Genomic DNA, 23,593 nt, shown 5'->3' with positions numbered 1-23,593 from the left:
GGTTTGGTCTTTTTGCAATGCTTGTACTACCTGTATGTACTTCAACGCACGTCCCACTCTGAAACTCTCGCCTGGTCATCTGGCTCCTGCCCTATGGCCTGGTGCTGAGGTTTCCCTTGACTTCACTGACATGTTGACCTCTGTGAATGGTCTCTGACTCCACTGTTGCTGTTCCGTCCACCCCGACCACTGCTTCCTCGGTGCTTCTGAAGCGCCAGTCTCGGAAGTGGTCTGACCCTGGCTGGACTGGTCCATTCAAGATCAAGATCAAGATCAAGAGAGTTTTATTGTCATGTGCATAGTAAAACAGCAGTTATACCATGCAATGAAAATCTTATTCTGTTCATTCTCCCAAGAAAAGAAAGAAAACCTTTTCACCCTCTCCACCTCAGTCTCATCAATAAACAGGGGTCTATGCGGCTCCTTTTCCCTTGTTCTTGGGTCAATGATCATCTCTTTAGTCTTATCTGTATTGAGAAGGAGATTGTTATCTAGACACCAAGCTATGAGGTCCGCCACCTCTCTTCTGTATGATGTTTCAACACCACCAGTGATCAGTCCGATGACTGTAGTGTCATCCGCAAATTTAATGATGCTGGTGTTGTTCTGGGAGGCCACGCAATCGTAGGTGAAGAGCGTGTAGAGGAGTGGCCTCAGCACACACCCCTGTGGGGTCCCAGTGCTCACAATTCTTGAGCTGGATGTGCGATTGTGGACTCTGACTGACTGGGGCCTGCCTGTGAGAAAGTTAAACACCCAGTTACAGAGGGAGGGAGACAGGCCAAGTGTGAGGAGCTTATTTGTGAGTTTGTGGGGGCAGACTGTATTAAATGCAGAGCTATAGTCTATAAATAGCATTCTGACGTATGTGTCCTGGCCCTGTAGGTGAGAAAGGGCTGTGTGGATGGCAGTGTTGACTGCATCATCCGTGGACCGGTTCTGGCGATATGCAAACTGTAGAGGGTCCACAGTTGCCGCCGGGATGCTCTTTTTGATGTGGGTCATGACTATTCTTTCAAAGCACTTCATAACAATAGGAGTGAGTGCTATAGGGCGATAGTCATTCAAGCAGGTCACGTTGCTCTTCTTGGGTATGGGCACTATGGTGGTGGACTTAAAGCATGTCGGTACAGATGCTTGTGCAAGCGACAGGTTAAATATGTCAGCAAGCACATCAGCTAGCTCTGATGAGCAAACCCGAAGTGCACGTCCTGAGATGTTGTCTGGGCCTGCTGCTTTTCGTGGGTTTGTTTTGTTTAGAACCCTGCGCACATCAGCTGATGTCACCATGAGAGGTGAGTCCTGTGTGCTCCCCAGGTTCAGCCACCCTCTCTGCTCATCAGGAGTTTGGGTGTCAAAGCGGGCATAGAACTCATTCAGCTCATCTGGAAGTGTGGTTTGGCTGGACGTGGCTACGCTACTCTGCTGTCGATAGTCTGTGATGTGCTGGAGCCCCGCCCACATGCGCCGAGGGTCTGAGGTGGAATAGTAGCCCTCCAGCTTCTGTCTGTACTGTCTTTTGGCCTCCCGTATGGACCTCCTCAGGTCATATCTGGCCTTTTTGTAGTCATCAGCGGTGCCCATGACAAATGCAGTCGAACGAGCACGTAGCTTAGCCCTTACATCACAGTTCATCCACTGTTTTTGGTTAGGGTATTTTCTGTAATACTTGGTGGTGGTAACAGTCTCTATACATGTGCTAATGTAGCCAGTAACAGCAGAAGCATATTCATCCAAATCAACAGTACAATCTTCCCTCCCCGCTGCAGTTTTAAACACATCCCAGTTTGTGCAGCCAAAGCAGTCCTGAAGTACTTGATCAGTTTCTTCATTCCACACTTTAACTGCTGTACGTACAGGGGGAGTTTTTTTAAGAAGTTGTCTGTATGTTGGATAAAGGAATATAGAGATGTGGTCAGCCTTTCCAAAGTGGGGTCTTGGAACAGCCTTCAAAGCACCTTTCATGTTGCAGTAGACTTGGTCCAGGATGTTATTTTCCCTTGTGGGAAAACTCACATGCTGGTAATATTTGGGGAGGACAGTCCTGAGGTTACAGTGGTTGAAATCGCCAGATATAATGAATACAGCGTCTGGGTGTTTGGTCTCGTGTTTATCAATGATGTCATGCAGGAGGCCTAGTGCATTAGCAGTGTTAGCTCGTGGTGGGATGTAAACAGCAGTTAAATACACAGCGCTAAACTCACGAGGCAAATAAAAAGGTCTGCTTTTCACCATCAGCAGCTCAATGTCCTGCGAGCAGTGCTTTTCCATCGTCTGTACGTCTGTGCACCACCGTTTGTTTACGTAAACACAGACGCCGCCACCTCTGTGTTTACCAGACGCTAAAGTCCGATCTCCCCGGTAAGCAGCAAATGATTCCAACTGGATCGCCGAGTCCGGTATATCCTCCGTCAGCCAGGTTTCTGTGAAGGTGAGGACACAGCATTCCCTGATCTCACGTTGAGCTGTAATCCTTGCTCGTAGTTCGTCCATCTTGTTTTCAAGAGAGCGGACGTTGGCTAGCAGCAGGCTTGGTAGCGGTGGCCTCGTCGCTCTAGCTTTTAGCCTAGCATGCAGGCCGGCTCGCTTGCCTCGTTTACGCCTCGGATGCTTTGCTCGCCGGGTATTAAGCTCACCAGGTCCGCAGGCTGCTGCGTTCTCCCGGCGCAGAAGAAAGGCAAAGTCTGAGAGGCTAAATGAAAGTTCATGGTGAACCCTGCCGATGTTCAAAAGTGTCTCTCTGTTGTAATGTACTGCGTGAGTGTGTTGAATGTCCAAAATGAACAATAAAATAGCAAAAAATAGAAAAACACGGGAGAGTGTCACAGAGACGTCTGCCACGGAGGGCGCCATCTTTGATCACGGTCACCGCCAGGACTGACCGTGCGGTCCAGCTCAAGGGCAAGGGCAACAAGTGGTTTCACTACTGTATGATCCGTCCTGCTCCTGATGTCCCGTCTTCTGCGTCGCCTCGGGCTGCTTCCGGCGCAGCTCGTGAGGGGGGGGGGGGGGGTGTAGCGATGTCGGTGCTGGCCCGAGTTCTGGGAGCGCAGCCCCCGCCTCCTCCAACTGAAGCCGACAAACACCTGGTTGATGACAACACACACACCTATACTGATACTGATGACCATATACAAGATAAATACAAACATGCTCGCTTACTTAGAAAATATACATATAACCGCGTGCTTTGCTTTGCTCAGATTGCAATGTGTATTTTGGTTCCCTTGCTGATTGTTTTGTTCCTCACAGCTTACCACTGGACCCCTAGTGGGGATACAACAACAACTCTGACTACTCCCACTGTGCTGGTGTCAACTCATGCTAACGTTGCGGGCCGCCGCTCGAAGCGGTCCACACCCTCAACATGTACTGATCTTAACATCACCCATACTACTGGTCATTTGCAGTTGGCGGTTACTCTGTGTTCGACCTATCCGGTTCCAAGCACGTTTCAGCTGGGCCTACTTACATATGCAAAAGATAAGGGTGTTCAACGCAATTCTTACAACTTGGGGCAGGTGGCGGCGTCGGGATGGCCATGGGCATGGTATCTAATGCAGGGACACAACAACAATGGGAAATGCACACACGGGTGGGATCAAGTGGTGGCGTTTATCCAATCAGACCGAGGAAGCCTTCAGAGCGGTGAGTGACCAGTTACGAGCCACGTCTCTCATGGCCTTCCAGAATCGTATCGCCCTAGACATGTTATTGGCTGAAAAACATGGAGTTTGATGATTGGCACTGAATGGCACTGAATGTTGCACACTTATTCCTAATAATACTGCACCGGGTGGCCGACTGACCCATGCCATCGATGGTCTCAAAGCACTTAACGTGGGAATGAAATCACATGTGGGAGTGGACACCAGCCCTTGGGACCGGTTGACGAGCTTCTTTGGTAAATGGCAAAAATTGGCTTCTGGTATTATTATTGTGGTTATGGTTTTCTTCATTCTCTTTGCCTTGTTTGCGTGTTGTTGTATACCTTGTTTCAAGTGCCTTTTCCAGCCTGCCACAATAGGCCTTTTTGGCGATGGTCGAGGTCAGTACCAACTGATCCGGCTTCCGCCACTTCCTGAGGGGGACACGCGAGCTGTGCTTCCTGATCCTGAAAAATAAAGTACTATCTCCTACTGTGTGTTTCTTTGACCTCTTTCGAGGCCATGAGGGGGAATGAAGGGTTTTATATCTCATTTGTGTTCTCATTATATGCATATTAATCTGCTAAGCCGCTCGCATCCATTTTATACAGGCAGTCACACAAAACACATAGTGCTTGCATGGCCCGCGCTGAAGCAGCTCAAGGAGAGAGTACTCAAACCACAGCAACATCCTGCTTACAGCAGCTGGTTGACCTTTGCAACGAACAAAGGCCCGCTTCTCACATCGGCTGGTGCCGCCCCACTTTGCTGATTGGTCCTCAGGGACTACAACACCACACCTCCAGAGACATCTGATTGGTCCTCAGGGATTACAACACCACACCTTCAGTGGCATCTGATTGTCTCTCCAACATCTACAGTGACGGGCGCTGTCTTCTCCCATTGGCTGAGGATCAACCTACATTTGCATCTAAAAATGTATACGGACCGGGCAGGGATAATTAGCTGTGCTCTTCCTGTCTGACTCTGTATTAAGACCAACCTCTGTGTAGGCCTATAGGGAAAGACGCTAGGCCTGGAGCTCCAATTGTATTAGGTTTGTTTGTCAAGAATAAATACAGTCAAACCTGTCTTAGCGGCAACCTTTATAGAACGGCCACCTGCCTATAACAGCCACTGAAAAATCCCCCCCAGCAAATTTACATGTTATAGACCCTGTGTATAGCAGTCACTTGTCCAACGCGGCCAGCGGCCACCCATTTTGTCTCCCTTGGTCAATATCTGACTGCATCTCGCGGCCAAATTACCAACTCAAGTAGAGGCTTCATGCACGAAAAAGTTTTGTTTTTCAATCAATGAAGCCGTCGTGTGTAGACTTTGATTACTGAGTCCTAGCTCAGTCACAATCATTCACAAGATCCACACAAACTGTCAGTTGTTCCACATAAAAAAGCCGTCTTCTTTTGAGCTTGCTATTTCCTGGTCAAACATGTAACTTTAAGAGTATTTGCACCAAAACATTACCGCAAAGTAGACTGGGAACAGGACGTGCTCCCAGCAACGCTACAATAAAAAAAAAAAAAAAAACATACGCCAGCATGCATGCGGCAGCGGGAGCAAAACTGAGTTTGGTTGTACTTAATTGAAGTATTTTAGAATGTACTCACGTTATTTTTCATCAATCCTCATCCACAAATCCATCAAAGTCCTCATCTTCTGTATTTGACACAAACAAAGCCGTCTTCTTTTCCGTTCGCTACTAGTCTGTTAACTTGTCAGTGTTATTCAGCTCCGAAGCAAAGAAGGAAACTTCTCCTGTTGCTTCTGCCAACTTTATTTCTTGAACGCGGCCACCAGACAGCAGCTCAGAACACACACACATCTCTCAGCATCGTCTCTCCTTCCTGCTTGCCCACAAGGCAAAGGTTAAACAAGCCCCACTACATAGCTGTCCAGCCAATGCCTGTAAGAAATGACACCGTTTATTTCCTGGTGTGCGCTGGTCAATACTGTAATGCCGCTTGTTGTGGGGAAGGAGAGACTCACGTCGCCGATGCACTTTAATGGCTTTATTAACAGTTCATCTGCCCTCGCTGGGCAGATGAACTCAATGTGTTTTTTAACAGATTTGAGTCTGCCCTCCCTCCCTCCCCTACCAACTCACCGCTCTTCACCCCCACATCCCCATCCCAGCCATCCTCTATTCCCCTCTCCATAACTGATGATCAGGTGAGAAGTCAGCTGAGGAAGATCAAGGCAAGAAAGGCCCCGGGACCGGACGGCATCAGCCCTAGAATCCTCAAGGACTGTGCTGACCAGCTCTGTGGAGTTCTCAGGCACTTGTTCAACCTCAGCCTGAGCCTGGAGAAAGTCCCGGCCCTGTGTGGACCTCCTGTGTGGTCCCGATCCCAAAGACACCGCGTCCCAAGGAGCCTAACCACTTCAGGCCTGTTGCCTTGACCTCTCACCTAATGAAGACCATGGAGAAGATTATCCTGCAGCACCTGCGAGCCCTGGTGGGCACTCAGCTGGACCCCCTGCAGTTTGCTTACCGGCCTCGGATCGGAGTGGACGACGCAGTGATCTACCTGCTGCACAGATCACTGCTACACCTGGGAGCAGTGGGACCACGGGAGCGCTGTGAGGGTCATGTTTTTTTTACTTCTCCAGTGCCTTCAACACCATTCAGCCGGCACTACTCAGAGTGAAGATGGAGAGTGTGGGAGTAGACCAACACCTGACTGCATGGATTATAGACTACCTCACCAACAGACCACAGTATGTGAGGCTCCGTCACTGTGTGTCTGACATGGTACTCTGCAGCACAGGTGCCCCTCAGGGTACGGTGCTCTCCCCTTTCCTCTTCACCCTCTACACCTCGGACTTCACACACAACTCCACACAGTGTCACATCCAGAAGTTCTCCGATGACACAGCCATTGTTGGTTGTGTTTCAGAGGGGAATGATCTGGAATACAGGACGGTCATCAGGGACTTTGTCAGCTGGAGTGAGCTTAACCAGCTGCAACTCAACACCAGCAAGACAAAGGAGATGATCATTAACTTCCAGAGGAAAACACCTCACTTCACACCGGTGAACATCCAGGGAGCGGACATAGAGTTGGTAGACAGCTACAAATTCCTGGGTGTTCACCTTAACAACAAGCTGGACTGGTCCGTCAACACCCACGCCCTCAACAAGAAGGGCCAGAGTCGCCTCCACCTGCTGAGGAGACTGAGGTCCTTTGGTGTGTGCAGGACTCTTTTACGGACCTTTTATGACTCTGTGGTGGCCTCAGCCATCTTCTATGCTGTGGGCTGCTGGAGAGGGGGCAGCACGGACAGGGACAGGAGCAGGATCAATAGGCTGATCAGGAGAGCGAGCTCTGTCCTGGACGGTCCTCTGGACTCCGTGGAGGAAGTGGGGGAGAGAAGGATGTTGGCTAAGCTGACATCCATCATGAACAACACCTCTCACCCGCTACATGACACTGTTGTTTCCCTGAGCAGCTCCTTCAGCACCAGACTGTTACACCCACGGTGTAAGAAGGAGAGGTTCCGCAGGTCCTTCATACCGACCGCTGTCAGGCTCTACAACACCTGCACCACCTGAACCATGTTGTAGACACTATGCTTTCTTTACACTGTTCTCTTTACTTGTCTTGCTGCTGTAACAAGTAAATTTCCCTGCTGTGGGATAAATAAAGTACATACAATACAACAGCGGAGAACACTGCAGGACTTTACATCCACGCCAACATAAACACACTTTCCAATTCTCTCGAAACTCACAGCTAGCACTGAGTCTAGCTCTCCTGCTCGGGGCGCCCACCGTCACTTCCCGTCACTTCCTGATGAACTAAAGCTGTAATGACACTCTGCCGTATAAAAAGTAAAATATTAAAAACAAGCGTAAGACATTACTAGCACAGCTTTGTTCTGTGGGTCGTGGATATATTCTATCAGTTATTATTAAGCCTCTAGCTTTCTTTTAGTAAGTAAAAACCTTGGCTATGATTGCACTACATTGTCATGTAGACCTACAAAGTACACTTGGAAGAACAAGAGGTGAATAAATGTATGGCAACTGATGTGAAACTGATGAGGGGTAGGATTAAATAAGCTTTGCTTCTTACTACTCCTTTTTGAACATGCAAAATTGTGAATTGTACTATGTGATGTGCTACTGTTTGACTCATGCATGTTCAGGATTAAAACCATGAACCATGATAACAAGCCTAGTAGTGTTGTACAACTTTTATCCACAGTCCGCAGTGCCCTCTACTGGTAAACATTATTAAAAAAAAAAATTCCTCCTTTTTTTTCTTTTTTTCCTCTACTGGTCAACCTTCAAACTGGACGCCAACCTGTCTATAGAGGCCACCTGTCTATAGCGGCCACTTTTGCAGACTCCCTCTAGTGGCCGCTATAGACAAGTTTGACTGTATTTACTTTTGATTATATGGTGGTAATCTAGTCTCCTTTCCTCCAATTCGACACCCACGGGAATTGTTGGCCTGAAGTCACAGGACGCCTCAATCCCAACAGTCTCATGGCCCCTAAGACGTCCTCCGGCCTCTCTGTGTGTCAGATTGTGTCTCAAACCTGTAGTTTTCCCATTTAAACAACAAAAAACAGCCAAAAAGCACTAAAATAGTCAAAACATTGCATCCTTAGCTTGCATGTTCCCATTTAAACAATACAAACCAGACCGCCCCCTCCAGCCTCTCTGTGTGTCAGGTTGTGTGTCAAACATGTAGTTTTCCCATTTAAACAATACAAATAATACTGCTAAAACAGTCAAAACATTGCAAACTCTTTTTTACCCTTTCACAACTATAATCTATATGTATTGTTGTAAAAGACCTACTTTATGATATTCTTTTACAAAAAAAACATGACATCCTTTTTTTTTAACCCCTTTTAACCCCATGAGAGGGGGACAAAAAAAAAAAGAGAGCCAAGAGACAAGGACAACAGCAGCAACAACAATTGTGACAACAAGAACAGAACAACAGAAACATACAGAACGATATCAGCAAATAAATGTCAGTGACAACTATAAAGACGAACAAGGACCAACAATCACAATGACAACGCTGTCAATGACAATCACACATAATAGTAGTAATGAAATGATGAACTATGATAGTGATCACAATGACACTACTGCATTGAAACAGTCACACATAATAGTAGTAATGAAATGATGAACTATGACAGTGATCACAATGACAATACTGCATTGAAACAGTCACACATAATAGTAGTCATGAAATGATGAACTATGATAGTGAACAGAATGATAATTACTGTAATGCACATCATTGTAAAAAAAAACTATAGTCATACTGCTGATATCACCGTCGCTGTAATAAAACCAACAACATAATAACACCCTGGTTAACTCAGTGAGTAATGTGGGGAAGTACGTATGTACTGTGAGTGTGCATATGTACAGGTATCTCTGTATGTGGGGAAGACTTCATATATATAAAGGTGCAAGAATGTGTGGGCGTGTAATTGTCACTGAGAACGCATGAAAGGAAAGGGGCCGCAGAGAGGCAATCCCAACCGGAAACAGGGCGCCGGCGGATTGGAGGACAGCCAACCCCTGAGGCCAGCGAGAGATCACACCCCACAAAGACAGACGAGTACCGGGGGCCACAAACCGGCAGGCCCAGAGATGCCCCCACAACTGGAAAGAAGCCCGCCCGCGCCAAACCCCACCCACCGCCACCCCCATCCACAGGGAACGGAGCCCGGCCCGCACCGGGCCAACCCCCACCCGACCCCCGACACAGGGCCGCCCCGCCCAGGGATGCAGGAGGCACACCCTCCACCCACCTGGCGGAGGCACAGGCGGCAGAGATGTATCACCCAGCACCCGACCCCACGGAGCAAACCCCTGTATGCCCCTCCCCCAAAATAAATAACGCACGCACATACACACTCCTACGCCCCCACGCGCACAAAAACATTACATCCTTAGCTACCAGTCTTTTTACTACAGCTAGTTTGTTATAAATTATATTTTCTTAAAAAATATCATGATTACCTGTCAGTCGTCCATCCACCAGCCTTGGTGGTTAGTGAGTTTGGAGACACGGGAGTAGTTCCCTTTGTGGATCTATACAGTCATGAATATATGGAACCTGAGGTTACGCAGCTGAGAATCTATTCTAGTGAATTTGAAAAACTGATCGTTTACATGCAGCATGTGCACGACCAAGGGGACGAAGGACTTACGAGAATGTTGCCAAGTGTAGCGGTGAGAATGGATTCGCTACTGCGTGAAGAGGGTGGATCTGTTCTTGTCGATTGTTCGAGATCACACATCTGGCTGCTGGTGAGATATGCCACCTCTACTGCTAATAATGTCAGACTAAGGACTGTTCTGGAGAAAGAGCGGGATTTCCCAATTCACCTTGCGTTCAAGGTGGAAGACTTCCCAAAGCTGGCTGATCTCTTGAAAGAAATTAGTTTGTTTTTCACTCAAGTTAGTGTGAAGTGGAGGCATGACCTGCTGGAGAAGAGGTTAACCACTCGAGCTGAAGACAATGTTGGAGGACAGACGACGACTAGTTATATGAATAATAATAAGAATAAATCCGATCAGTTTAGTAAATAAAGTAAATAAAATATGCATTTGAATGTGGTGTTCTGTATTTTTGTTTTTTTCCCTCTCCCACCCCCTGATTGTGTGTGTGTGATAAAGTGATACTTCAAATATTCTATTTATTTATTTCCCTTTTTCCAAACGCAGTACTAGTATACTGCAAGTGCCCAAGTACAAAAATGTACTATATTCTATTTATTTCCAACGCAGTACCAGTATACTGCAAATACTCAAATACAAGAATGTACTATATTGTATTTATTTCCTTATTTCCAAACGCAGTACAAGTATACTGCAAGCGCCGAAATACAGGAATATACTATATTCTATGTATTTATTTATTTCCAAACGCAGTACAAGTATACTGCAAATACCCAAATACAAGAATGTACAATATTCTATTTATTTATGTATTTATTTCCAAACGCAGTACCAGTATACTGCAAGTGCCCAAGTACAAGAATGTACTATATTCCATTTATTTATTTCCTTATTTCCACCGCAGTACCAGTATACTGCAAATACCCAAATACAAGAATGTACTATATTCTATTTATTTATGTATTTATTTCCAAACGCAGTACAAGTATACTGCAAATACCCAAATACAAGAATGTACTATATTCTGTTTATTTATATATTTATTTCCAAACGCAGTACTAGTATACTGCAAATACCCAAATACAAGAATGTACTATATTCTGTTTATTTATTTATTTATTTCCAAATGCTGTACCATTAGACTGCAAGTACCAAATACAAGAATGTACTATATTCTATTTATTTATTTATTTCCAAACTCAGTACCAGTATATTGCAAGTACCAAATACAAGAATGTACTATCTTCTATTTATTTATTTATTTCCAAACGCATCAGTCTTTGCCCTCCTCACCTAGTCTTTGTGAAGCTTTGATCAACAGGGCTCCTCTTGGAACTTCTTCTCCTGGCTTGTTTGTCATGAATGAACATCCTGACTCGCGTCCATTTGGTGTGACTTCTCTCGGGAGTCCATCCTGACCTCATCTCCATTTGGTCTGCTTTCTTATGTTAAAATGTTTCGCATCGCGAGGTCGTCCTCTGAGCATGATGTATTGGACTTGTAGAGCTTTCCTCACACAGCCATGCTATCCCTGCAGCGTCTTATCTTTTAATCAGCACTCTAGTGTTATGAAGGACTAAAGGAAGGTAGACTTACAACCATTTGGGATCTGTTAATAAAAATAAAAAGTCTAGAACATACTGTATAAAGTTGATCTAAAACGATAGATAGTGACTTTGTTAGGTATGTGTCCTTCTGAAAGCCTTTCCTACAAAGGAGTGTCTTGATTGAAAAGTGTGAATGTTGGTCATTAGCAAACCTGACTGTCCTGATGCTTAAATTTGACGTTACAGGGCCAATTCCTCCCCCTAAAGTGGATGCAAATACTGTACATACTGTATGCTGGTTAACAGAAAGACACACATATACTGTTTACATATGACCAATATTATATTTATTATCATTATGTATATATTGGCACTTAATGCACCCGGAGAGATTGGTTAGAGGTTGTTATTATTGTTATTCATTGTCTAGTTGTCCAGATATGATGTTTTGTATGAGTTCTATTTATTATTTTCATTGTTCCATTCCATTCCATTCCATTTTCCTCCGCTTATCCGGGTCCGGGTCACGAGGGCAGCAGTCTCAGTAGGGAAGCCCAGACTTCCCGGTCCCCGACCACCTCCTCCAGCTCCACCGGGAGGACACCAAGGCGTTCCCAGGCCAGCTGTGAGACGATCTCATTCTTTCGGTCACGACCCAAAGCTCATGACCATAGGTGAGGGTGGGAACATAGATCGAACGGTAAATTGAGAGCTTTGCCTTCCGGCTCAGCTCTCTCTTCACCACGACGGTCCGGTACAGCGACCGCATTACTGCAGACGCTGCGCTGATCCGCCTATCGACCTCACGCTCCAACCTTCCCTCACTCGTGAACAAGACCCCGAGATACTTGAACTCCTCCACCTGGCGCAGGACCTCATTCCCAACCCGGAGGGAGCAATCCACCCTTTTCCGACTGAGAACCATGGCCTCGGATTTGGAGGTGCTGAGTCTCATCCCAGAAGCTTCACACTCAGATGCAAACCGTCCCAGTAAACGCTGCAGGTCACAGCCCGATGAGGCCATCAGGACCACATCGTCTGCAAATAGCAGAGATGAGAACCTAGTGCCCCCGAACTGGACTCCCTCGACACCTTGGCTGCGCCTTGAAATTCTGTCCATGAAAATTATGAACAGAATCGGTGACAAAGGGCAGCCTTGGCGGAGGCCAATGTTCACCGGAAACAGGCTTGACTTACTACTGGCAATGCGAACCAGACACCTGCTCCGGTTGTACAAGGACTGAATGGCACGTAGTAGCGCGCCACCAATCCCATACTCCCGGAGCACCCCCCACAGGACACCGCGAGGGACACGGTCGAATGCCTTTTCCAGGTCCACAAAGCACATGGGTTGGGTTGGGCAAACTCCCAAGTACCCTCCAGGACCCTTGCAAGGGTGTAGAGCTAGTCCAGTGTTCCGCGACCAGGACGAAAACCACATTGCACCTCCTGTAGCCGAGGTTCGATTAACGGTCGTACCCTTCTCTCCAGCACCCTGGAATAGACTTTCCCAGGGAGGCTGAGGAGTGTGATCCCTCTATAGTTGGAACACACCCTCCGGTCACCCTTCTTGAAAAGGGGGACCACCACCCCAGTCTGCCAATCCAGAGATACTGTTCCCGACTTCCACGCAATGTTGAAGAGATGTGTCAGCCAAGACAGTCCCGCAACATCCAGAGCCTTGAGAAATTCAGGGCGAAACTCGTCCCCCCCCGGAGCTTTGTCACTGGGGAGCATTTTGACTACCCCAGATACCTCAGCCATGGTGATGGAACTGTCCGCGTTCGTATCCTCAGTCTCTGCTTCCTCTATGGAAGGTATGTCAGTGGGATTGAGAAGGGCCTCAAAGTATTCCTTCCACCGCCCAACTATATCCTCAGTCGAGGTCAGCAGGCTCCCGTCCCCACTGTAAACAGTGTGGACCGGGCACCGCTTCCCCTTTCTGAGGCGCCGGACGGTTTGCCAGAACCTCTTCGAGGTCGACCGAAAGTCATGTTCCATGGCCTCACCGAACTCCTACCACACCCGAGTTTTTGCCTCGACCACCGCCGAAGCCGCGTGCCGCTTGGCCTGCCGGTACCCGTCAGCTGCTTCAGGAGTCCCACAAGCCATCCATGCTCGATAGGACTCCTTCTTCAGCTTGACAGCAGCCCTGACCTCTGGTGTCCACCATCGGGTTCGGGGCTTGCCGCCACGACTGGCACCGACCACCTTGTGGCCGCAGCTCCGATCGGCTGCCTCAGTAATGGAGGCACGGAATAGAGCCCATTCGGACTCGATATCCTCGTCCTCCCCCGGGATGCAGGAGAAGCTCTGCCGGAGGTGAGAGCTGAAGACTCGACGAACAGGAGACTCTGCCAAACGTTCCCAGCACACCCTCACTACACGTTTGGGTCTCCCGGCTCTGTCCGGCATCCTCCCCCGCCATCTAATCCAACTCATCACCAGGTGGTGATCAGTTGACAGCTCAGCCCCTCTCTTTACCCGTGTGTCCAAAACATGCGGACGCAGGTCTGATGATACGACTACAAAGTCGATCATAGACCTGCGGCCTAGGGTGTCCTGGTGCCATGTGCACTTATGGACATCCTTATGCTGGAACATGGTGTTTGTGATGGACAAACTGTGGTTCGCACAGAAGTCCAACAACATCACACCGCACAGGTTCAGATCGGGGAGGCCGTTCCTCCCAATCACGCCCCTCCAGGTCACACTGTCATTGCCCACATGGGCGTTGAAGTCTCCCAGTAAAACGACAGAGTCACCAGTTGGGGTGCTCTCCAGCACCCCTCTGATGGACTCCAAGAAGGCTGGGTACTCTGAACTGCCGTTTGGCGCATACGCACAAACGACAGTCAGGACCCTTTCCCCAACCCGAAGGCGTAGGGAAATGACCCTCTCGTTCACCGGGGATGACTAGAACACAGAGGCACCGAGCCGGGGGGCTATTAATAAGTCCACACCAGCTCGCCGCCTCTCCCCTGCAGCAACTCCAGAGTAGAACAAGGTCCAGCCCCTCTCGAGGAGTTTGGATCCAGAACCCAAACTGTGGGTCGAGGTGAGTCCGACTATATCTAGTCGGAATGTCTCAACCTCTCTCACAAGTTTGGACTCCTTCCCCGCCAGAGAAGTGACGTTCCATGTCCCAAGAACCAGATTTGGCCGCCGAAGACCAGGTCGCCTAGGTGCCCGCCCTCGACCGCCACCCAAAACGCAATGCACCGGACCCTTATGCTTGCCCCCAGCAGGTGGTGGGTGTACGGGGGGGAGATCCCGTGTGGCTTCTTCGGGCTGAGCCCGGCCGGGTCCCACGGGTGAAAGCCTGACCACCAGATGCTCGCCTGCGAGCCCCTCCCCCAGGCCTGGCTCCAGGGTGAGGCCCCGGTATCCCACTTCCGGGCGAGGTGCGGTCTCTCCTCGTGTGTTTATTCATACGGGTCTTCTGAATCACTCTTGGTCTGGCCCGTCACCCAGGACCTGTTTGCCTTGGGAGACCCTACCAGGGGCCTATAGCCCCAGACAACATAGCTCCTAGGATCACTCGGGCACACAAACCCCTCCACCACGGTAAGGTGGTGATTCACGTGGTGATTCATTGTGTCCTTTCATTGTGTCCTTTTTAATCACAGTTAATTAGTACATATGTGTACTATTCATTTTGACCTCTCTTTTACTTCTTTCTTCATTTTTTCTTTTTATTACAGTTAGAACATGGCGTTCAAGGGGTTGGTAATGACACAATATGCATGCTACCCGTGCATTCTGTATGAAATCCTACAGAAGTACTGATATGATGCTACTTCAGTTACACATTTGACAAATACATCACTAGCAGCAATTTTAAAGGTTCTTTCAGTTAGATATGCATATGTGCCTGATAGGACAGGATGCTCCATTTGTTGTATAATGTATAATCATGCCATTCTCTCTGCAGGGGCTGTCAGCACAATACGCTTTTTTTTATTTATTTCATTTCCAGACACATCGCCAGTATACTGTAAGTGCTCAAATACAGGAATGTACTATATTCTATTTATTTATTTATTTCCAAGCGCAGTACCAGTATACTGCAAGTACCCAAATACAAGAATGTACTATATTCTATTTATTTATTTCCAAGCGCAGTACAAGTATACTGCAAGTACCCAAATACTAAAGCAGAGACATTATTTGATTTTTTTCAAAAAACATGCCCTGACTTGTCTCCAGGACATGGGGGCCCTCAGGTGGCAGGCTATGCTTCCTCAATCTCCACCCACTTTTCACAGATACTAGAAAAAACATCCGCTGTACTCACTACATTCTACCGTCATCTGGAACTTGATTGAGAGAAGGAGACTCTCTCAATCCAGAAGCAAACAATCCCCTAACCCTATTTAATTCAACATGGCACAGCAGAGGTCTTCAGGTAATATTCACCCTTTACTGATTACCACAAACCCATCATCCATCATTGGAGAACATTCCTATAATAAGAAATTCCTATGTAAAACACTATTGTCTAAACATTGACTAATATTTGTTTTTAAAGAGTGCTCATTAGATATAGAATATCATGTGTAGATATATATGTACTGTATGATATAGATTTCCTTTTCATCTCTGACATTATCTTAAAATACGCTTGATACTACTGTGTTTGCTGGGCAAATTCGTAAGACTACTGGTAAACAACAGTTCACCTGCACCACCTGAACCATGTTGTAGTCACTATGTCACTATGCATTCTTTACTTGTGTATCTTGCTTGCTGCTGTAACAAGTGAATTTCCCTGCTGAGGGATTAATAAAGTACGACTAAACTAAACTAAGCAGATCCAGATCCACACAATAAGACGGCTGAATGCACCAACCTCGACAATTTCTCCACAACTTGGGGTTATGCCGACAATGAACTGACCTTCGTGCCCGTTTATCGACACGACAACGTACCCCCGTCTGAAGACGTTGGAAGTGCGACAAGATTCAATGCAAACATCATCACCCTCTTCCAAACCTTACTGAAAAAATGTTTGAATCAGGTAGCGTGGGAAATAGCACGATCTGAATGCAACGGCTGCATCATAGAACATCCAAGCCAGTTGCAGCATTCATGTCTAAATGAACGAGGAAGTGTCTTTTACATCACTACAGCAGGGTAGTTGAGAGCGTTTTCCGTCCTACCCTGACAACCGCACTTCAGCAGCTGTCATGTGTAGAACCAGGATGCGTTGTTATAAGTACAGAGAGACTTCTTGGTGCTGCCGAAGCAATAATACACGACCTGATGGAGAAAGCATGCTTTGGTCGCCCAAGGAAACGAGGCCTCACATAGAAAAATATCCATGGGTTTCCATGGGTTACATGGTTACACTAAAAACCATGTGTCTTCTTTTGTTTTATTAACTTTGTCATTTGTCAACTTTGCCACTTTATACAAAAATGTACATTTTTGATTTGTAGGATTACCTCACTTACAGACTTCCATTCATCCATCCATTTTCCGCTTCTTCCTCATTAGGGTCGCGGGGGCATGCTGGAGCCTATCCCAGCTGACTTCGGGCAGCAGGCGGGGTACACCCTGGACTGGTCGCCAGCCAGTGCACATATAGACAAACAACCATTCACATTCATACCTATGGACAATTTAGAGTCGCCAATTAACCTAATATGCATGTTTTTGGGAATGTGGGAGGAAGCCGGAGTACCCGGAGAAAACCCACACACGGGGAGAACATGCAAACTCCACACAGAAATGCTCAGGGGAGAATCGAACCCAGGTCTTCCTGATCTCCAGGCTGTTACTGTGTTGGCCAACGTGCTAACCACTAGACCACCGTGCAAATTTAATCCTTTGTTTTATCCTGTCACGGTTAGGTACTGCAATGGGGGCACTAGCGCTCCAACGGCCCATATCCCGCCCCAGCTTCCTGCTCAGCCATGGCTGCTAATTGTCCATAGTTTTTCCGAGACTGCGTACATGCGTGCGTTCCTGTGCTTTCCCCTTTGTTTCTTTTTTTTTCCTGGCTCAAACAACAATTGTTAAGAATAGACTTTTTTCTGCGCGTGTGTACATTTTTTGCTGGTTGATGTTCTTCTATTTTTGGGTGAAAAAGCATCATTTACATCCAAGGATGGATACCACCTTTAACCGTCAATAAAAGAGTTCTTTAAAAACTATGCCTCTATTTCCTCATTCGCTTTTCAATAAGCACAATCTTCCAACAACACGTCTTCATTGCATTATGAACACGGAAATTTGTAGAGTGACGACGAGCGTCGGACAGTACAGTGACATAAAAGTCTTTGCAGAAGTATGAAAAAAAGTGTGAAAGAAACGTTTGCCTTCCTTACTGTGTTAGCAATGCTAACCAGGCTACATAGAAAATCAGTACAAATAAACAAATACATTTCTCAATCAAAAACTATGACATGCAACTGCAGAATGAACTTGATCGGTACATGAAATCATTTGCTGCTCAAATCTGAACATAAAGAATGGGAAGTGGTGTGTCACCTTATCCACAGAGATGAATAACAGCGTGCAATACTAAATGAGGCCCAGCCACTGATCTGTATAATATATCTGGATATCTCATACGTCGCTTGCCGGAGTGCAAGCCGCTGAAGCCAAAGAGACGCCATCTTACTACTCACATTGACTACATTGGCACAGCGTACATAGTGTACAAAGCAGATGAAGAGGCTAACACAACATCTATATTTGACATTAAAAAGCGGGGAGATTCTCCCATCCCTTCAAGTAACGCAACCTTCGTCCCTTAAAAACGATTTGATTCGTACGTTATTGATACGTTATTCTCTATCTTTTGGCTAAATTCAATGTACTTTTCCCCCTTCCAATTCTCATTGCCTTTGGAACAAAATTCTACTGGGTACCCTGGCTCAGCACTCCCCTATAGCAATGATAGTTTTACTCCTCTAGAAAGAGATTTTCATTTTAACTGCATACTGTATTTAAGGCCTAAGCTACCAGCACTTATTAGTTCGCTGACGAAGCTCTTCGGATGAGGAGCGAAACGTCCGACACCTTCTTCACAGAAGTACAGATGACGTCTCAAGAAGCCTTTTCCTCGATTTTAACTGCATATCCATCCCTTTTTTCCACTAAAATCCATGGTCATGATCCTTTACTTTTTATTCTTACTTTCATACAATTCACTATGCTCTCGTCTGTACAAAATATGAATTATCAAAGAGACAAGTTTTAAAATCATTTCACATCATTCAAATCATTTCACATTTTGATGATTTTTTTTGTTTGTGTTATGAAATACAAATAACCTCTTTTCTGATATAGAAATATATTTGAACAAAAACCACAGGAATAATATGTGATAACCATAATGTGTAATAACCATAAACACATACAACCACACACACACATTCAAAGTTGGTTGAGCATAGTTTCTTTCCTTTGGAGGTTTTCTGCAGAGTTTCGTTATCTAGAGAAAAAAAAGCTAAAGGGTGGAAATTTTGCCACTTTCATACATTAATGGCAGCACTGAAATTAAATGGCCCCAAAACGGTGCTAAGGAGATATCAATAGGAAAATGAAAAAATACTAAAAGCATTACAATTAAGCTTAAAAATATCACATCTGTGTTATAAATGTTATTATTTCAGTTGAATGCATTACTAACAACTCTCAACAGAAAATACTGAAGTTGAAAAATGTCTCCTTTGTAATTATTAGGAGTAAGAAAATGAAACAGTAAAATGTATACCTTCTGCAAATGCCTTGGAAAATGGAAAACTGTGGGAACTGCATCCTTTTTGAGACGTGCTGTTTGGCCAGTTCTGCAAAGCATGCTGCTTCAAAGTGGTCACTACAAAGGACTGATTTACGTGTTGGTGTCCACTTATCTCGTCTCATGTTTACGAGTAAAGCGTTAAGTTCTATAGAGGGATGGTGGAGACGAAGGCAGATCTTTTCCAATTCAGAAGTTTTATTTCTAACAAACAAAACTACTACAGATACAGTATCTGGGTCCCGTAGTTGTATCTGCTGCCCACAGAAGTACGCAGGCCTTAGCACAGGCAACAGCGAAGTGCAACCATCTCTCCCTGGCCAAGCGTCTTATACATTGTGATTGTGCAGGAAACAGGAAGTCCGGCGATCGTGGACCAATCAGCTCTTGCAGGGGGTTGGTGATGTGGACCATTGTGCAGGAAGTTGATGACCAATCAGCTCTTGCCATCGCCTCCTTTCATGTTGATTTACCTCCGTGTCTGCGGCGTCAAACTGTGGCACCTGGAACACTCAACAGCCTTGAGCTCTTCCTGCTTTGATATGATAACAGAACAGACATGCACTACAGGGGGGATGGTGTACCTACAAGGCGACCACTACATCTCAATGCAGATACAAATTAACAATACAAAAGGAAGAAGAAGAAGAAGAAGAAGAAGAAGAAGAAGAAGCCAGTGACAATACATTCATACACCTTCATTAGCAATGCAAGTCAACAAAATAAGGCAACTACATGTGAACTCGGCACAATAAAAATAATCTATCTCTTCACCAGCCATGATAACAGCAACTGTCGACGGCTACACGGAAAACTACACAGGAAAAAGGTGAAAATAAACACATATATCATGATATAACAAAAAAGTACGTACATTTCCTCTGAGCTATTATAGAGCTATATAAACGTATCAATTCTGGACATACATTTAATCAGAGGAATTTTACACGATTGAAAATATCTGAGAGATCGACAGTGCAAAACCCTTAAATTATCAATCATAAATCTATCAATCATACTTACAGGTGAAATGTTCATCCACAGGATTTGAACTGGCGATTTGTGCAGTTAATAGCTGCACATGCAGGCATCTTAAATCGAAATTTGTGTCCAATCTGAATTAATAAAATAAGTTCACCACGAATGCAAAAGCTTGCCCGAGAAGTGTTTCTTGCGAGTAGCAATATGGCGGCCGTTTGCCTTCACAAGTCATCGCCAATGAACTATCCAGATATTTAATACAGATCAGTGGTTTGCACGCATTGAAATCTCTTCCTAATTTGTTTACTTTTCTTTGTGTTAAAATTACCGTAGTCATGGGCCCTAAACCAAGTGTAAGTGGTAAGAAAAAAGGGAAAAGTTGTCGATCGAAACGAAACAGGAATTTATGCAGACTTTCTGACGCTCCATGCTCTGATTGGCTGATTATCGGAGCACCGCCTACGCTCTCATCTCATTGGCTGACTAATCTCCTGCGTCGGTGTGTTTATGAGAGACATGCACTGATCTAAAAAAAAGACTGGATCGAGCAACCTATTGTTTTCACGCGCCAAAATTTGAAGCCAGATTTTTTCGATCGCCGCCATCTTGGTGAGACCACCTTACGCGCCACAGCTTTGTGATTGTGCTGGTATACGAACGCAGAATTAGTGAAAAATCATCAAAAACATCAGGAGTGCCAGTGAAGGAAGCGAGGATGAGGAAACACAACTTAAAAAGCACTTCCCAAGAACCTTCCACTTGTAAGTACTTTTACTTGGCACCTTTTTTTGACCTGATATATGTGCCACTACTTGAACGGCTTTGCTTTGAAAAGTTCTCGAAATGTAACCAAAAGTTAAAGTATGAACTTTGATGGGTGGTTTTGCAAGAATTTTCTAGTTACACCTTCCTGTAACAACTAGGCCTTTTTTTAGTGCCTAGCCTAGCAATCAATGATAAAATTATTTCTATGCAGTTTTTTACAGTAGGCTTTGAGTATTTGCACTTATCTAATGTCTTTTTGTACCAAAAAACAGCTTTTTTAAAAGCTACCACAACTACCAAGTTACATTCATTCTGATACCACACATGATTCACGCAAAGGTAGAAGACATGTGACAAAATTTCTGCTTTCTTCCTGCCTTAACCTTATCCTGAGATAAAAAAAATAATGGTTTACCATAGGAAAATAATTAGACAAAGATAGACTTTAAATTCCGTACGTAAACAATGTTTGCAGGCTGCCACACAGCCAATTTTTCGTCCGTCTCGAAGCTAAAATACATCTTACTAGCTTGATAAATGACACAAAAGCGTATAAATCTGAGTAGTTATAACCTTTAGCAGTTGATTTTGGTGGCTATACGATCAATCGAAGTTTTACCAGTGCGTTGCCATACTGTTGTCTCACAGCAAAGTGGTCTCACCAAGATGGCCGCCGCAAATTTCCATTGGCTTCAAAAATAAAACAATAGAAGCTCGATCCAGTCTTTTTTTTAGATCAGTGGAGACATGCTGCTCCCTTCCTCATCGTCGTCGCCCTTGAACTAGTTCGCACGCATTGAAATCTTTTTAATTTGTTTACTTTTCTTTGTGTTAAAATGACCGCAGTCATGGGCCCTAAACCAAGTGTAAGTGAGAAGAAACAAAGGGAAAAGTTGTTGATCGAAACAAAGCCGGAAATGATCAGGAGCATGAAGGTGGTATGAAATTAAGTGATGTTGCTAGACTATACCTACTATATCCCCATCGACCATTATACCTTATTTACCTTATTTTATATTGAATGTTACTGTACTGTGTTTATGCTGTTTTCTTACATTTTCCCACCATATTTGGTGGACTTTGAATATTTTGAAGGCCCAAAGGTGTGAGTTTGGGAAGATCTTGGAACAGATTAGGTTATTTACATGTATTTTACGCTTCGTATAACATAAAATCCCTATAACATAAAGGTTCTTGGAACGGATTATTTACGTTGTAGGGACGTCTACTGTATAGAGTTCAGTGATTGCACGCTGTGCAGCAACAGCCATGTTGGCCACGTGAGATGTGTTCAGGGACATCATGCAAAAGAAGTTTGAATGTGTTAACTTGTCCTGTATTGTAAATTGGATTCCAAAATATTTCATTGTATGAATATCAGCGCACCTGTGAGACAAATGATAAAATGTGAAGATAATAATGTGAAGGGGAATTAGAAAGGGTTAGCCAACCAATATACGATACCATCACAACCAATTGGAACACTTTTTGTTTTGTAAAATGGAATCCAAATTGCTGTAACTGTTAAGAATGAGACATGATTATCCCGTGACCAAAGTGGACGCTCACCTGTCATTCCTCCTGTAAAAGTGTTGTTACAGGACACACTGCCGTTAAAAGAAGTCCATAATCCACCTGACTGGATGTGATGCATTCAAGCGACAGCATTGTGGAGCTGCATTCCCCCACATCAAGTTGTGGACCGTCACACGATCCCGTTCACTTCCCCAACATCAGGGTCCTCCTTCAGTTGGCCTGTACCATCCCAGTAACATGGTGTGAATGTGAGCCAAGTGCCAGTACCTTGAAGCGTGTGAACACCTACATGAGGGCCAGTATGACACAACAGCGGGGTATCACCCTCCCCCCGCTCGGTCGCTTCGCTCCATCGCAAAAGGTCCGTTCACTCAGATTTTTGAACCCCCCTGAAAAAATATCTGGTTACGAGCCTGTTATTATTCTATTTATTCAGTTTCTATCCTAGCTGGTAGTTGCATTTACACTTGTTTGCTTCTGCTAGTGTAAGTGACAGATCCAGCTGTGATGGTCTAAAAAAAAACAAGATAAGAAACCTTCATTTTTACAGCAGTGTCACCCAGCTATCAAACGGATCATCTTTACAGACTACAACCAAGTCCTCTCCTTGTATTTCGGACTGACGTGAACTTGTCACTCTCAGTGATTAGCTTCCCGTTGTCTTCTCGGACGGTGCACTGGAGGTCATGAACAAAAAAAACAACAAGCGCTCAAAATCCCAAATGACACATGTAACCTCATCCAGGTATAGTCATTTAGGTTCCACACTGACTTTAATCTTCCTGCCGTCTAATGCGGTCATTTCCAACTCCTTCCTGACGCTGAGTGAGTTGGTGATGGTGAAGTTGGGGGTCTTGGCCGTGAAGGTATAATCTTTGCCCTTCTACTCGATCACAATCAGCGGCCTCACGTTCTTACGCATTCTCACAACCATTGCAGGTGCGCCTCCAAGAGACATGATTTGTTTGTTTGCATAACAAGGAGTCATGTGAAGAGCACCAATGGAAGATTCTTACCCATCGCTTTGAGGAGGCCTTCAAGGTTTTCCTCACAATAAACCTGCCAGGTGCTGCTGAGTTTCATGGCTGCTGCTTGTGTCTCCTTCCTGAAGGTGTTTGTGCTGGTGGTTGCCATGATGTTGGTTGGCACGTAGGGGAATGGAAACTCCCTGTTATTTGAGCTGCAG

The 23,593-nt window shown here is 45.5% G+C and overlaps 1 pseudogene; it reads right to left on the bottom strand.

The window, feature by feature from the left end:
- Window positions 1–22,951: 22,951 nt before the first annotated feature.
- LOC129173598 (fatty acid-binding protein, liver-like) lies at window positions 22,952–23,541 on the bottom strand (annotated as a pseudogene).
- Window positions 23,542–23,593: the final 52 nt, after the last annotated feature.

This window comes from Dunckerocampus dactyliophorus, chromosome 20, assembly GCF_027744805.1.
Source record: "Dunckerocampus dactyliophorus isolate RoL2022-P2 chromosome 20, RoL_Ddac_1.1, whole genome shotgun sequence".
Lineage (NCBI taxonomy): Eukaryota > Metazoa > Chordata > Actinopteri > Syngnathiformes > Syngnathidae > Dunckerocampus > Dunckerocampus dactyliophorus.
The sequence above is the reverse complement of the archived record's forward strand: the minus strand, read 5'-3'. Positions and strand labels throughout refer to the sequence as shown.